This window comes from Corvus hawaiiensis, chromosome 18, assembly GCF_020740725.1.
Source record: "Corvus hawaiiensis isolate bCorHaw1 chromosome 18, bCorHaw1.pri.cur, whole genome shotgun sequence".
Taxonomy (NCBI): Eukaryota; Metazoa; Chordata; class Aves; order Passeriformes; family Corvidae; genus Corvus; species Corvus hawaiiensis.
In genome coordinates this window covers 757370-773973 of record NC_063230.1, presented here as the reverse complement: position 1 = coordinate 773973, position 16604 = coordinate 757370, and the positions used below count along the sequence as shown (strand labels likewise).

Below are 16604 nucleotides of genomic sequence, written 5' to 3'. Positions count from 1 at the left end.
AAACAAAAACACGCTGGAAAAAAAGAAAAGAAAAGAAAAAAAAAGGAAAAAAAAAAAAGACCTAAAAGAAAAAATAAAACAAAAAAATCAAACAAACTTATGAATAAAAATTTAGTGAGAGAAGTGATGTTTTTTCTCTCCGAAAGAAAAGTGTGTAAGTAACTCGCATATTGGTTCTTCAACAGTTGTTTCCTGGGCGGGTTGTTAACCACAACCCCCTCAGTCGATATTAAGGGAAGCTGTGTGTTTAAAATACTATTGTGATGTCCGAGAGCCAGTTGCTGGCTTTTTTTTTGCATGTTCCAGAGTAGTCTGCTTTTCTTTTTTTTTTTTTTTCTTTTTTTTTTTTTTTGGGGGGGGGGTGGTATTTTTTATTTCAGTGGGGTTTTGTTGTTTATTTTTAATGCTCGTTTCAAATCCCAGGGAAAAAATTAATATTAATAATAATAAAAACAAAAATAAGACCTTTGTCCCTCTACCTTAAACATCCTCCCTTGTAGCAACAAAAATAAGTGTAGTTGGAAAGAAAAAAAAGTGAATTTATTTTATCTAAAAATCTCTGTAGCTCGACTGTAGGTTTATCACAGCTTTCCCTCTTTAATTGTATATGCAATAACAAGGTTTAAACATACTGAGAAGAAGAAAAGAGCGGACACTATTATTAAAACAAAGTATTTATGTAATTATTTGATAACTCTTGTAAATACGTGGAATATGAATACTCGAAATTAAACTTTAATTTATTGACATTGTACATATCTCTGTAAATACGACTGCAGCAGTCTTCTTGTTTTTTCCTTCTGTTTTTATTTTTAGTCGTTTTCATTTCAAGTTGGCAATGCCTTTAAACATAGATCCCGACCCAGAGGAGAAATTCCCCCATTTGTGAGGGCTCAGTTTTTAAATCGGACCTCAGCCCAGGAAAACCTCGTCCTTTTGCCAAGGAGCCGAATCCAAAAGGCAAAGCAGAAAGAAACCAAATTAATCAAAGACCTTAAAAAAAAATCAGAGAAAAAGACAAAGCAGTGTGCCATGGTAGCTTTTAATCCTCGATTTCTTCAGTGTTCGAAATGTCAACAACCACAAAATTATATACTTTAATACACGACAACAGGCTTCTCCAGTGGCTTGAGAGAGAAAAAAAAAAGGTGAAGATTCTAGGGTTTTTTTTACTTTCTATTATTTTTCCCCGTTTCCTCGGTGTGTCAGAAAACAACCCTGCGATGGAGTTTTACTACTGTGCTTATTGTTGTCTTTGTTTGAGTGAGTGCATATTTTCTTGGGTTGAAAGTCAGGTGCTCAGAGCTGGTTCAAAGGAAAAAAAAAATGAAGGTCTATTTTGTGTTATATAAATGTTGAGAAGTTCTTGCTATTTTTTTTTTCTGTATTTTTTTTTTTTCCCTTTTAAAAGTCACTGAAGTTTCAATAAATTTTTATTGAAATGTCTTGGGCGTACTGTGAAATGCCTTCACCCCAAGCCTCCCCGAAGTGCCTGGGAGGATGGAGGGGTTGAAAGATATATATCCCTCTTCTGCCTTTCTCCTCCACCCCCTTTCCCGCTCCCAATATTAAGATATTTCTCCTGGAAGGAGCTAGTACGAACCAGTCGAGGTGGTGTCATTTGAATTGTTGGGGGGGAAAGACGAGTTTTAAGCGAGCTGTTTAATGTACCTTTTCCGTCTTTATCCCTCTCGCTTTTAAAGTCGATCCAGAGGCTGCTAAAGTCACCTCTTTTAATGGAACAATATTAAGTGGCGTTTGAAAAGTTAATGAGAAAGGCTCAGCTATGCTTTTATCTGTCATAAATTAATAACGCAAAAGTGAAGAATTAGAGAATAGATCGGTTAAATTTTAATGCAGAGCCCTCCTTCAAAGTTTCCAGGTGAAGTGCTCAGGACTTGATGCTGTTGCTGGGCTCGTTTCCCTCTCCTGTCCGGGCAGAGGATTCGGCTTACCCAGTTAGTTATCACCTGGAAATACCTGATTTTTAAAAATTCATTTTTCGCCCTTTCATTGGAATCGCCCCTTCGGCTCGTGATATATCGAGATGAAGCTGGAAAACGGCTGGAACGGGGACAGACAGCCCGGCTGGATGCCGGCTGGACCAGTGGCCTGGGAGGTCACTGAGAGGAGAGCTGAGGAGAGCTGGCAGCCCCTGCCGTACCTCTGCCAGCCTATGAGCACATCCTTTAGCAGAACATATATATTTCTTGTTAATGAGATTTTTTTCCCCCCATCCTTTCACCAGTTAGTGGCCCGTATATTGAAAAGTGATTCATCCTCCGCCAGTAATAAATATTATAAGGATGTACTTCCAGCCTGTATCCTGTTTTATGCTCTGCCTGCCCCTCGGCCCGCGGCCCCCGGTTCCTGCGCCAGCGAGATAAAGGGAGATCCAGGGGGTGAAAGTGGCCATAAAGGTTTTTTTCCCCCCCGATTTTTTTAATTTAAAAATCCCCCCACGAACATCAAACTGTTCCCCTTCGTGGGGATACGGGACCCTTCCCATTTCAGCTTGGGGATGGGGGTTCGGGTTGAATCCACGATGGAAAGGTTTGGGCTGAGCAGGATTTTTTCTCTCCCTCTTCCCCACCCTCGGATGGCCCAAGGTGACGGCTGCTGGAAATGTCACTTGAGCGGATGCTCCCCTGAGCCGGCCTGGGCGAGGAGGGCCTTTTGGGGATAGAGGTGGCGGCGGGTCTGGCAAAAAAAAAATTTTTAAAAAATCCACCCGAAGAAAGAGGCAGCGGCTGTGCAGCCAGCCCGAAGGCTGCAGCCCCACCAGCCGCTTTCCACACGCGTCCTCCACGCGGGTGGGAGCTGGAGCCGCTCCGGGAGAGGGAATCCGGTCCCGAGAGAAGCAGGTCGGCGGGACAGAGCCCTGGCAGCCCCTGCGGGCGGTACAGCCATCCCTGCCCCGGGGAGCGACTTCGGCCTCTGCTCTGAGCTCCGGCCTTAGCTGCAGCACAAAAACACCTTTCCATGACCCCCACGGTCCCTTCTCTCCCATCTCTTGGGCTTCAGGAATCATGCGAGGACCTCTGCTTTTTCCCTCTCTCAGCTGCTGGTCCCCAAATCGCTCCGAGAGCGGGAGAGCCGCTATGATCTGTGTGTGAGTGGGGAAAGTTTCCTCCTCGGCGAGGAATTCGCTGCTGATGGTCAAGAGGAAAGCCACAGACACCCACCCCCAGACCCCCCTTGCCCATCTCGCTTTCCTGCTGGCCCAGGAGCCCGGTAGTCGCCCCGCAGGCCAGGCGGGCACCGGCAGCCCCGGGGCGCCGCAACCCCCGAGCTCACGAGTTATTCTTTTTAAGGCTGAGGGTGCAGCCTGATTGCTTTAAAGCCCCCTTTTGCACGGGCCTAATGCTGACCTCCCCCTCGCCATGCCCTTGCAAGAAATCCGTGTACCGCAGGTGTAACTCTGACTTGCAAATGGCTTTATCTCCTGTGTATCTTATTTGTATATAGTAACGTTAATGAGTAACTCTTGTGGCGCTTGTGGATGGAGGTAAACAGCGAGCAATCTCTGTGGATTATCCTGTCTATTACTCACCTGGCGCCTGTCTTGATATCCTCAATGGTTTTATGGCTGATGCAGGCGACCCGGCGCTGGGTGGGGGTGGCCGGCGGCGGGGGGGCTCCGGCGGGGCGCCGGCGCCACCTCTCGGGCGGCCTGAGCAGCGCCCGGGGACCCCCGAAGGGACCCACGGCCCGCGGGAGGGGGCACCGAACCCACCGAGCGGGAACCGGGGGCGCGCTGGGGTGAGCCAGCACCCCGCACCCCGCACCCCGGCCGAGCTCCCCGCAGGCTCTCCCTGGAGCCGAGCCGGGTTTTACCCACGGGAGTTTTAGCCCCGAGTCCAAAGTATCTGGGAAAGCGGGGCCGCGGCCGCCCCGCCGGGATGGAGGGGAAAGAAGCTCGAAACGCTCCCCGGAGCCGCAGCGCCCCGGGGGCAGCGCGACACCGACACCCCGGCGGGACGGGCACCCGGCGTCGCCGGCGCGCTCGGCCCACGCTCCGCTATTAGTTAATTATTGATTGATTACAAGTGAAAATTTATGAGCCTCTCTCTTCCTCCCCCCCCGCAGCCTCCCGGCCCCTCGCACGCACACACGCTCCTGCCCTCTGCAAACACTCCGGGGGAGGCGGGAGGCGTGTTGTTGTTTTTGGCCTTGACAGCTTCCAGGAATATGAAATATTTAAGCCCTTCGGTCGATCTCCCGTACCCTGGACGCCCTTTTTTTCTTCTTTTTTTTTTTTTTTTTCCTTCCCCCCCTTTCATGTCCCGGCTCGGAGGCTCCCGCGGCGGCCGAGCCCCCTCCCCGCACACAGCCGGCGTGCGGGCTCGGAGCACGCCAGGCCTCGCAGATCAAAGGGACCTCTCCGGCCTCCGCACAAGGGAAGAGAGGGAAAAAAAAAAAAAAAAGAAAAAAAAAAGTTAATTTCTTTAACGATTGTTCGTAAAAGTCTTGGAAGCAGGGACCATCCCGCCTCCTCCCTCGCCTCGGGCTGCAGGATTGCACCGGGAAACGATTTTGGGAAGGTAGAAAGAGGGTTTGGGAGAAGGGAAGAGAAAGGAAAAAGGGGGAAAAATTAAAAATATAGAGGAGTTGCTCGAAATTTAGCAGCCGCGTGTCTGCAGGAGCGCACCCGCCGTCCCGGGTGGGAGCCCCAGCCGCAGCCCCCGGCGGGCAGAGGGGTCGGGGCCACTCTCGGACGTGCGCTGGCCAAAATGGGGCGAACGCCAAGCCCCTGAGCGTGCCCGTGGGTGTGCGGGGGACACTCCCCCAATTTCTGCCGGCAAGCCCGGGCCGAGGGGCGCTGCCAGAGGGTGACCGGAGCGCGCTGCTCCACGCGCGGCCCTGGCCAGGGCTGAGAGACGGACGGACGGACGGACGGAGGGATGGCTGGACGGACGCAGCGGTTGTTGGCTGTCTCGGGAGGGTAAATGGGCTGATGAGGCGATTGCCTCGAGGCGCTGGCACGGCGGAGGCGAGCAGCAGCCGTGGCAGCGTGCGGGGACCGCCCCGCTGCCCCCCCCGGTCCCTGTCACCCGGCCGGGAGCGACAGCCGGCCGGGCGGATCCGCGCTGGAGGCGCCGGGACGGCGGGGCTGGAATCATCTGATGGGGGAAACGGGGCGGGAGAAACCTCCCTCCTTCGGCACCTCCAGCCGCGCCTCGCTGAGAAACCCCCGGCCACGGGGGCACGGGGGCAACCCCGAGCCCTCATCCCACTTGCCCACTGTCCAAGCACATTCCGGGGGAGTAAAGAGACCCCCAGCAGGAGATTCCAACCTGTGGAGCTGGGGGGTCGCATCGCCTTATTGCCCCGACCCGCCGAGCCCTCCCGCAGCCCGACCCGCCGCGCAGCCGTCTCCCTTTGCACCTGAAGTTTTTGGTTGCGGGTGGAGAGAGAAAACCAGCGGTTCCCAGGGAACCAGCTCCGGAGGGTCACTCCTGGGGGTGCCTTGGGGTTTTTCTTGCTGGTATTTTTGTTTTGGTGTTTTGATTTTTTTTTTTCCAGCCAGCCCCAAACTTCCCACGTGCTTCTCCCCAAACCCCGCATTATTAGGGAACAATTAAGGCGTGTAAAAACACGGCGAGGCGAAGCCCTTTAGCTGGAAGTGGTCTTTCAAGGCGCTATTGGAGCTCCTGGCCCCATCCCCTCGCCCCGACGCGGGGGCTGCTGCGGGCAGGATGAGCTCCGAGGCCGGGCCGGGGCTCCGGAGCTTCTGCGGGGCTCTGGAGCTGCGCTTTCCTCATCTGCCACCGCTCCTTCGTGGAAGCTCAACCCGCAGCCGTCTCGCATGCACCACCTTTGGGTTTTCCCTTTTCTAATCCATCTGTTTTTCTTTCTTTCTTTCTTTGGTTTCCTGCTTTTTAATGATTGGATTATTCTAGAGTAAATACTTAATTATTATTATTACATTTTCAAAACGCTCTCAGCCGAAACAGAGTTCGACCTTTAGCCCAGGTAACCGCGGCCATAATTCCTGCTGAATTTCGCCTTGGTTTCACCAAACTCAGCTTTCCCTCACTCTCCCACATAATGACCTTCCCGGAGAAGGCATTGAAATAAAAACCAAACCAGCACCGAGCGGGCTGGGCTGTGCGGAGCCGACCCGACCGCACGGACACTCCGACCCCCTCCCCTCCCGGGGCAGCCCCCCTCTGCCTCCGGCTTCTCTCCTTTCCGAGGTCCTTTCAAGCTTTATTTCTTTCAAGCCGCCCAAGCGCCCCTGACAAAATAAAGTTATCAAGGAAATAAGCTCGGGAGAAAAAGCCAGTGGTGCTTTTCCCCCCCGGAGCTGCTCCTTCCAGGGAAGGTACGAGCGGAGCGGCTCCGGGGTGGGGGAGCCGGCCGAGGATGGGGACGCGGGGTCCGGCTTGGGGCCTCCCACCGGCTGGACAGACGGGTCAGTGGAACAAGGAGGTTTTCTTGGGGCAGGAGGAGGCGGCAGGGAGGGAGCTGGAGGGATTTCTCCAAGCTTTCGTGCAGTCCCGTTTCAGGTCCCTCTGCAGGAAAGGGGTCCCCGCCGCCGCAGCCCCGCCGCCACCGCGCTGCCCGACCGCGCTCCCTTGGGAATGTGTCACCGCGATCTTCCGGCAGGATCCTGTCCCTTCTGCCGTGAAACTGCTCCCAGGAGCTCTCGCGTTTATTTTTCACAGGTTTCTTGAAAATGCGCTTTCCCCGCTTTCCCTCGCTGTCCGGTCGTGGCCTTCGCCGTGGATTTTCGAGGGGTGCTTTTTAACTCCTCCGTTCTTCCGAGTCCCTTTTCAGCCGGTTTTCATTTCTCCCGCCTCCGATCTCAAAAGCAAGCAGGAAAAAAGCCCCTCAAACCTAAAATACAAATATAAACCAGGTCAGGAGGCTCCCCCGCTTTGCTTGCTGGAGCGGGAGGGGGTAGGGGCTACCCCTAGGAAAAGTGAAAAGCTCGATTTAATGGGCGGTCATTGCTAAATCTCACCTTAGGGCCAAAACGACTCGCGACCCATTGCCCTCCTTACGATGTATTTATTTGTCTCAGTGGCACCAGCCGTCAGTCATTAGTGGGGGGGTTAACCCGAGAGCCGCCCCACGGTGGTGGCGGTGGTCTTGCGGCTTTTTTGGTTTGTTTTAAATATGGTTTCTCAACAGGAGCCTTTCCAGAAGAGGAGGAAGAACCTGTCCCGGGAGGGCTCCTTGGCGAAACACGGGGAGAACACGCGTAGGAGCGGAGCGAGCCACGACCTCTCCAAAAACTGTTTTGGTCTGAGCAAGCGAGGTTTGGTTCGCACTCCGAAGGGTTCGCTCCCAGGAAAAGCGGCGCTTGGGCCAGCAGGGACATTACTCCATGGATAACAACATTTTCCAGTACTAACAATAATGGAGGGGCAAACCAGCCCGGGAGCCCGAGCTCAGCAGCAGCCGCCCGAGCCCTGGGGCAGCCAGGCGGGCGGCGCCGGCCCCGGCACCGGGAGTGCAGCGGGCAGCAGCTCCGGACACCCGCCCGGCTGTGCTCACTGCGCGCAGGTCTGTGCTTACGGCCGCGCCAGGAGCTCCAGAGCCGCTCGGTAGCTGGATGTCACTTTATGTACAGCTGTCTCTGCACATGATACGTCGAAAGCGCTACGACGTTTTCGATGCATTTCAAATATTTATGTAGTTCAAGTACGTGTGTGCGTGTCGTTATGTAAAGTTGATGCAAAGAAATGCGACTGTGAGCGCATTTTTTTCACTCCACACAAGACGCGTGCGGTGTCCCCGCTGCCCGCACACATCCCCTCCGGCCCAGGCTTTCCCAGGTTTAGTCCCGCCTGGCCGAGCACAGCCCGGCTGGGACCCGGAGGCTCTAACCGATGGATTTGGGATCTATGGCTCGATTAGTTTAGTGATACTTTCTCTATCGTGTTCTGGGTAAATTCATCTCCGCCAACGGCAGCTCGCTGAGAGGTCCTAGGCTCCCCGTCCCCCCCGGGACAGCTTTGGGGTCCGTGACCATCGCCCTTCAAGGAGAGGGAAACGTGGGAGTCTCCCCGGTGCTCCCCCGTTCGCACCGCTTTCGCAGCCGGCTCTGGTTTGCTGCCTCTGCCGAGTATTTAACCAGGGTAGGGACGAGAGAGGAACCATACATTTCATCCTCCCTTTCCCCCCAGATCGCCATCCCGCGGCTCCAAACTTCTGCTGTCAGGAGGGTGGACCGACGGTGCGGGAGTGCTTGGCCTGGCCGGCTCCGGGCAGGGAGGGAGGAAGAGAGGGATGGATGGATGGATGGATGGATGGATGGATGGATGGATGGATGGATGGATGGACGGACGGGTGGGTGACGGGGTTGGGGTGGGGCGGGGGGAGCTCCATCCTCGTGCCGCAGCTCATTTCGTCCTGAAATCGGGAAATAACGAAATTCGGGAAGCATGAACCCACGGCAGCAGGCAGGACCTGGGTGCCCGGTGCCAGCAGCCCGCAGGAGCAGGACAGGGGGCTCCTCGCTGCTGGGGGTGTCCCCCGCGGCCGGGAGCGCTGAAGCCGCGGCCGGTCTCGGGGCCGTCCCCGCGGCCGGGGCCGCTCCCGGGGCCGGGACTTCTCTCTCCCGGGGCCCGGTGTCTCCGTCAGCCGCTCCTGGAGTGCCACCTGGTGGGAGCACCCCGGCACCACGGGCAGGGCTCGGCGCCAGGGGTCCCGCAGCTACCCGGGAAGCGTTTCCCCAAGGCTGGCAGGGGCAGCAGGGCAGGAGCGGGGTGAGGGGTGTCCTGGGGATCCCCAAGAGCCTGGGCACGAGGAGTGAAGAGGATGCAAGCAGCAGGACCCAAAAGGAAAAATCCAAATTGAAAGTGTTTCTTCTTCAGAGGCAGAGAAAGAAGAGGCTCTCGTGGAATCCTGTGAGCCCCCTCCCTCTGTTCACCTGTAAGCGGGGAGGGGACAGAGAGCAGGAGGGCAAGGCTGCCTCCAGCACTGACAGGATGGCTCCTGGTGCTTTCCACGCGCTCCAAATGAGAGCCCTCGTGCCGGGCACTCAGAGGGAAGCAGCTTTGGGCCTGGCATTTTTGCAGGAAACCCCCCAGAGCTCTCCAGGTGTGTGTGTGGCTGCACTCCGAGGGCAGGCGGGGGTTTATAAACCGAGCTGAGCTGTTGCCCTCCTGGCCGTGCCATGGGCTCGTCTGGGGGGGCAGGGGTCTCCTTGCTTTGTCTCCTGGGGTTTCTGCTGCCCTCCCTCACATATCCACGTCCTGAACTATTTTGCTGCTGTGGTTTTGTCTTTGCTTGCTGCCTGCTCACTCACAGACAGATCCAAGTGCGAGCAAGCACAAAGCCAGTGTGTTTATGTTTTGGTTCATAGCTTTATTCATACTCCTCCTACTTGCCTTACCCTTTTTACTCTCTCTAACACACAAATTCTCCTTCACAAGCACTTTGTCTTATTATATCCTTATTATAGCTCTGATTTCTGTCTCCTGCCTCGTTACAAACCCGTTCTGCACCAGAAACAGCCATTTCACACGAAACACTTCGCCCTGGGCCAGAGATTAACTGGCTTTGGTGAAACTGGGGGGCACAAAAATGTGAGAACAAGGATGTAAAAGCAGGAGGACATGCATCAAACTTCAGGGTAAACAATGGGAATGATATTGATTGCCTTTTAATGTGCAGTGGGCACACAATGGCGAAGAAAGCCTTCCCAGAGCAAACAAAATAAGACACTTGCCCCACTTTAGAAGCTTTGAGCAGACAGTGCAACTTTGGGATTAACTCAGAGGGGACCTTATCCCAGGGCTTCTGCAGGCAAGTGGCTTTCCAGGTCTAGCACAGCTTCCAAATAAAGTGCTGTCCTACTTTCTGGCTGTGTCTAAAGAGTGATGAGAAATGCCCATTGTCTCTGCCCAGGCTGGTGCGTGCTCTCATTAAGGCTCTGAATTGTGTGTGTGCATGTCAGCGTCAGAGCTGTTTGGAAGGCAGGGACGGGCAGGGTTTTTGTGGGAGGTAATTCCTGGGTTCCAGTGGTCTGAGAAGTTTCTGAAGGAGTTTTGAACTCTTGGAGGCTCAGTGCTTCCAGGAGTGGTAGGAAGGGTAGGATGGTGGCCCTGCATCACAAATGTTTAAGGAAGCTGCGTGAGCAGAGCTCGGGGGGAGCCAGCACAGCAGGGGCAGAGCCCTCGCTGGGAGCAGCAGGAGTCATGGGAGGTGTAGCCAAGTAACCCCACTTTGCCCCTCGGGTGTCGGGTTCTGATCCGAACTGACAGGGGTTAGGAGACCTGGAAAATGGCCCTCCCTGCCTCCCCTTAATGAGCTACCTCAAGTCCAAATCGCTTCATATTCAGCGAGGGTGGTGCAACAAGAAAAAGTGTCAGGAAACATGAAGGCACAGCTGTTCTTTCCACTTGGGTAGCTGCGATGGGTTTGAATAATGGATATTCTGTTCAGCTCCTTCAAGGAGAACTTGGAATCTCTAGCTCTTCACTGAGGAGACACGCTGATTTATCATTTATTTATTGGATTATAACCCTGTTTTACGGGTAATCAATCGCTGCTTTTTCGGCTTCCTCTTAAATCACATCACCCCGGTGCAATCAGGGGGTGAGGCCACTCCAAGCACACCGAGTTTTCCCCTGGAGAATGTATTTCCATCGGATTTGGAGGTGTTAATGTGGGCAGCTGATGGGGGAAATAACAGGCAGGGGCTGATTTGGCCACGTCCTCTGGGGCTGGGGAGCACTCTGGTGGCCCTGAGGACACACTGGTGGAGGGTGATGTTTTCTAAACTGCTTTGCAGTTTGGGCACCCTGGTGTTCGCACTGAAATGAGCTGTGACAGAAACAACACCCATTTTGGGGCCAAATCCTATTTCTCACAGAAAAATGGGGGGGGGGGGGGGGGGGGGATGCACGGTCTGTTAGACAAGAGTTTGAAGGTTGCCAGATGTTCTTTGCACTTCACTTGTACATGCCCCCAGATGCTTCCCCACCCTTGAGCGGGACCCAACACATCTCTGGTGATGGGTTCATACAAATTTTAGCGCCAGGACCCTGCACAGCAGCATGGGGACCTCTGTGAGGGGACTCACTGCCTGCCTGGAGCGGGGCTTCCCCTCCCCCTGTGCCCACGTGCAAGCAATCCCCGTCAGGAGCAACGAGAGCTGTGGCCAATAAGAGATAATTAAGGTGTGAATTTGCTGCACGGAGGAAGAGGACCTTGAGTCTTTATAGGTTCGATTCAGGCAAAAAAAAAAAAAAGGTTATTTTTAGGAGGTTGTGGTGTTGAAGGAGCTGTGAGAGGCTGTTGGGAGAGCACCTGTGATGGGGAGCTCTGGAATCCTTCTGGAGGTAGGAAACTGTGCGAGGAGCGAGGGGGACGTGGTGTAGGCACAGGAGGGAAATGGTTGCTGTGTGAATTCCTGGCACCCCTCAAGAGCTGTGAGGGGGGTGTTTCCCTGGAGGAAGTTGTGCTGTGTTAGATGTGTCTTCCCTGTGACTCAAAAGGGCTCCAGGGTCTTGGAACTTCTGGTTTGTTCTTCCTTAGGGACTGGTGGGATGAGCAGAGACAGAAGCAACGTGATTTACATGGAGCTGAAGGGTGGGGGAGAAGGCAGCTGCTGTGTGCAAATCTGAAACCCGAGTGTGTGAAAGGACTCCAGAGGTTCCCTGTGGGGCTGCTTCTCCTCCCTGGTCCTTCAGCCGATGCTGGGCCTGCTGCCCTCCATCCATGGCTGCAACTTCCAGTCAGGCAGAGCATTAAATCTCTGGGGTTTTCCATGGAGCCTGTGCAGATATTGAACTGGTTTTAATCTTTGCTGAGGCTCTTCCAGACTCACCCTTGCTTGTCTGTGGGATTTAAGCTGGACCTAAGCAAGCCCAACCTGGTTTTGAGTCCCTAGGTGCCAATGTGTCCCCACAGAGAGCGTGTAGCCAAGCTGCACCTCCAAGCAGCTGGGAAATGGTTTGGGTTATGCATGGGGTCCTGTCCCATCAGTGTCTGTGCTCTTTGATTTTTGGAGTTCCTTGGCTGGAGAACAAAGGCAGTGCCCTGGGTTTGGGGAGGATGTTGAAACACGGGGACGAGTGTGGCAAAGATTCTGCTCTGGAATCAGGAGCGTAGCTGGAAGGGAAGGAACTCGACAAACGAGTGGAATGCTGCCTCTGGCTGGCCTGGCAGCCTTTTATCATCCTGCATTCACCTGCCAGCCTGGCTGGGCTGTTCGACACCTGCTTTCTTATGTGAGAAGTCCCCAAACTCCCCACAGTGGTTTTTCTTTTTAAAGGACCTCAGTCAGCTGCAGCATCAATGTGTAATTTTCTACTCCTGGCAAGGCACACCCCAGTGAACCTGGGAGAGCCATCTGCTGATAACAGCTGTCCTTTGGGGCTCTGGGTGCTCTGGCGGAGGAACCAGCACCCAGGAATGGGGTGGGAGCTGTGCTGGGAGCTTCTGGGTGAGCTCATGGTCCTGTTCGGTCTGAAATGGAGTAGAAATAAATGCTGGGTTTAGAACTATTCCCAAGAAATGTGATCTTTTGGCTTTAAAACAACTCGTTACCTGCTGTGAAAGTTTAATGCAGGAAAAGAAAAATGTTGGAAGGGTGGGATGCCACTGCAACCTTCAAAGCTGCAGATCCTTCCTGTGCCTCTTGTCACAAGAATGTGCTCTTCTTTGCCACAAGGCAATACCAGACATTTGATTACTGAGGAAATACTGATTTTCCAGGAAAATTACAGCACGGGATTAATTCTTCATTTGCTAGCAAGTGAGATGTTGGATGTAGGAGTGAACATCACAATCTTTCAGGCTGGGTTATGTTCCCAACACTGCAACTTTGTAAATGTCATGCACTCTAGAAGCATAATAATATTTATTTGTAGATATATAATATCTAAGAGCCTCTCGCCTTGCAGAAGGCCATGAGGAAGGAGCTGCACAGCTGCTGACAATCCACTGTATAAGTGCTGCCCTCCCTATTTACTGGTGACCCATCAGGCCCAGGTGGTGAGGAGGGTGCTCATCATGGTCACGTCTTACAGCTGGGGGCTGAAGAACCCATTGAAGGTTTGTAATGGGTAAATAGACACAAAAAAAGAGTCAAAAAGTGCCTCTGTCTTGGCACTGGGGCAGCAGAGCAGGGGCGGGGCAGTCAGGACACAGCCCTGGCTGGTTTTGGGCTCTCAGTCCCCTCTGCTCTGGTTGTGCCTAGAAAAATGGTGTTGTTTCCCTGGTGAGCCCTGTAAATAACTCTTTTCTAATCCCTGCTGCCATCTCTTCCTGCTGATGATGAGCAGGCCTGGCTGGAGTCCCTTGTGGTGTCCTTGTGTCCAGGAGCAGGGCTGCCCTCATCCTCCTGATCCCTGTGCCATGCTGGTGACACATCTGAGGGCTCTGCTCCTGTGTGGAGGGAAATCATCTGAATTTCACTGATCTGATACTGGTGCAGCCTTGTCTAGACCAGGGAATGCTTTTCTTAGGCTCAGGTGGGATTTGCAGGACTTACTCATTTCATTTAAAACAGTTTAGGCAAAAAGTTTTGCTTTGTTTTTTTTTGACACTGAACTTGGTGTGTGGTAACAGCTACATGCACATTATGTGAAATACAACTTGGAAAAATTCTGGGTGTAGAGGCACAGGTGTTCAGGTCCTTAACTTTAATGGAGATAGAAACCTCAACCCTTGTAGTTAATTCTGATTATTCTGACTTGGCTGTGAGGTGCTAGGCTTTGAGGCATGGATGGTGTCCTCACGATTAACCAGCCTCAGTAAAAGCATCTTTTTGGATTAAAAAAAATTCAGCGATCATAAAGATTTTAAATAGAGGGGAAAAGGCAGCATGTGCTGCTCCTGGTCTGTGAGAGGAAGGGCTGGGGAGGTGGCTGTGCTGGAGACGCTGCTTTGTGCTTGATGCAGAAGGGCTCAGATCAGGCTCTCAGGGCCCTGTTTGCATAAACGCCAGGTGCTGGTGTTGCAGGGAGCTGTATGGAAATGTGCCGCTAGATGGCCCCAGGAAGAAGGCGGAGCGGGCTGCGGGGCCCGGGGCGGCGAGGGAGGGCGGCAGCAGCAGCAGCCTCCAGCCGGCACCTGGGCCCCGCCGCAGGGCCCCGGGGCAGGGCTGGGGTGGCACCGTCCGGCCGCCGAGACACCGCTGGTGGGAAAGAACAAGGGCAGCGCCCGGGCTCCCACACGGCCTCGTCTTTCACAGCACCTTCTGCTGGGTCCCGTGCCATGGGAGCGGGCTCCGGGGTGCGCGCAGCTCTGCTGCCTCCTTGGGGGATGGTGGGGGGGCTGCCCGTGCGCCCCGGGGATGGTGGGGGGGCTGCCCGCCCCGGTGCCCTGTCTTGGCACCCGTCAGTGGAACGAGTGGCAGCCCAGCAAACCTGGCTCACCCAGGTGACTCTGACCTGCGGAGGTTGTGTATCTGAGTGTCCTTATCAGGTTGGAGAATTAACCAGAGTTCTTGGAGCGTTGGTAGCTCTCGAACGTCCCCATCCATCTACAACCGACCTGGTAGTCACACCTAAAGTCGCATGTTGGGATAAATGACAAGATCAACGCTGTGCTGAGCAAACCCCTGGGGTCTGCTGGCCTGGATGGTGGGATCGGGGCTCAGGGCTGCTCTTCAGGGGACTGTTTTTTGTTTGGGATCAAGGTGCCTTTCCTTTCCCCCACTGTGCAAAGGAGCCTTAGCTTTAGAAGGGGACACAAAGCGTCCAAGGCCAGGTTGGATGGGGCCTGGAGCAGCCTGGTGTCCCTGCCCATGGCAAGGGGGTTGGAACAAAGTGGTGTTTAAGGTCTGTTGCTGTCGCTACTTCAGCTGGACATAGGATCACAGGTATTTAGGTCTGGATACATAGAACTGTAGGTCCTCTGGAAGGAAAGGCGGTACCTCTGCTCACTTCCAAGGGGCACATGGGGTAGGAGGGGGCTGCAGTGTGCTGTGAGTTGTACTCCAAACCTGAGCCTGTGGGAAGCAGCCGGGATGAGAGGCTGTGGATGGTTCCAGCGCTTCTCTCTGGTGTGCTGATGAGCTCCTGCGGAGGATTTAATGAATGGAGCTTCTCTGATGGAGGAGATAGGAAAAATTGCTAACCTGGGGAGCTGAAAAACAGTGCTGGGCCATGCCACAGCCTGAGCCTGGCCTGGTGGCCCTTTAGGAGGCTGCTGTGTGAGCCAGCCTAGGAGGGAAGCACAGCCAGGGAAGGGGCTGGCTGGAGCTGCCACCAAGCCACAGCTTCCTGGGCTGTGCTGGCACAAATCTGCTCTGGAATGAGCTCTGGGAGGCTTTGCAGTGCCGCAGGCAGGGGTGAGCACTGCCAGGGAGAGCTGCAGGGCAGGCTCCCCCGGGGCTGCCCCGGCTGCTGCCCTGCCTCGCACCTCGCCGCCAGCCGGGGAAGTACCTGCTCTCCTGCAGACAGGGAAGCTGTGTCCCTCTTCCCTCTGATATGGAATTCTTGTGGGGCCCCAGGCGAGCGGCACTGCTCTTCCAAGCCAAGCTTTGCTCCTGAGGCAAACTGGGATGAGTCCAAGGGCTTGTCTGGTTTCCTTTCTAGGTTTCCTCCCCTGTTTAGTGGGATTAATAACACCTAAGGGTGTCGGAGTTAATTACTTACCGGGCTTCAAGCGCTCTGAGAAAACCCTGTGCCATCCATTGTTTGAATTTACAAGGCGCCGCTGCCTCCTGGCTTTCAGAGGAGTGACTGAGGTCCCTTCTGTGACTTTGCTTCTTGAAGGACACACAAAAGCCCTTCTGTCATGACTGCTGATGCCAGCAGGGATTGGTGGGGTGCAGGAGGGAATCACAGTGTTCTTAGGAGCTGGTCAAAGAGGGAGGACGTGGCTCTTCCACAAGACCCCTGGATTTAAGGAGCAAACCAACCTTCAGCTGAAAACCCTGGGACAAGCTGGAGTTTTGTGGCCATCGGCTGTCAGGACAGAGCTCAGGTCTTTGAAGTGTGAAGTGCAGATTTCTATCCCTGTGTTTGAACTGACACAAGATAATTTACTCAGTTTGGGGCATTTTATGCAGATTTGAGCCACAAAGATCCCTTTTTTTGGTCTTGATATAACCAGTGTGAGCTGAAATAACCCCTGCTAAGAAGTGTCCTTGAGTATCCATGGATAAATCCAGTTAAGTGTGGCTCAGAAAGGGATGGACAAGGCTGAGACACCTGATCTCTGTAGTCAGAAGCTTTTTCCCTGAAAATCTTCATCTTACCTCTCCTTATCCCTAGGTATCAACTCAGCCTGTTTTCCCTTCTCAGCCCTGTTTCTAGAAAGCATCCTGTAAAGATAGCTGTTTACTGAATAAATTCCTTCTGACAGGTAAACTGAAACCTGCTATTGAGCCCTTTTGGGCTGGGGATTGAGCAAGGCTGGGACGAGCTGGATTTTGCTGCTTTTCTGTCAGGGAGGTTTAGTTCCAGCTGAAGCCCGGCGAGGACCTGCTGAGTCAATCTGTCTCTGCTGCTGTGCGATGGGAAGGGCAGTGCCCTGCCTGACACCTGCTGATGAGCTCAGCCAGGATTGTTTTACCTGTGGGAGGAGGAATTTCTGGAAGGGGAAATGCAGAAGGGAGCAGGAATGACTCCTGAGCACTTGGAGTCAAGCTGAACCTGTTCTGTGGGGTGCAGGCCCTGCTGAGGCACTTG

At 53.9% G+C, this 16604-nt stretch overlaps 1 long non-coding RNA gene across 1 annotated transcript; it reads left to right on the top strand.

Moving 5' to 3' along the window:
- Window positions 1-5094: 5094 nt before the first annotated feature.
- Window positions 5095-7697, top strand: LOC125335071. Its single transcript, XR_007207332.1, has 2 exons — window positions 5095-6671; window positions 7141-7697. It is a non-coding gene; the product is annotated as an uncharacterized LOC125335071 (long non-coding RNA).
- The last annotated feature ends 8907 nt before the right edge of the window (window positions 7698-16604 follow it).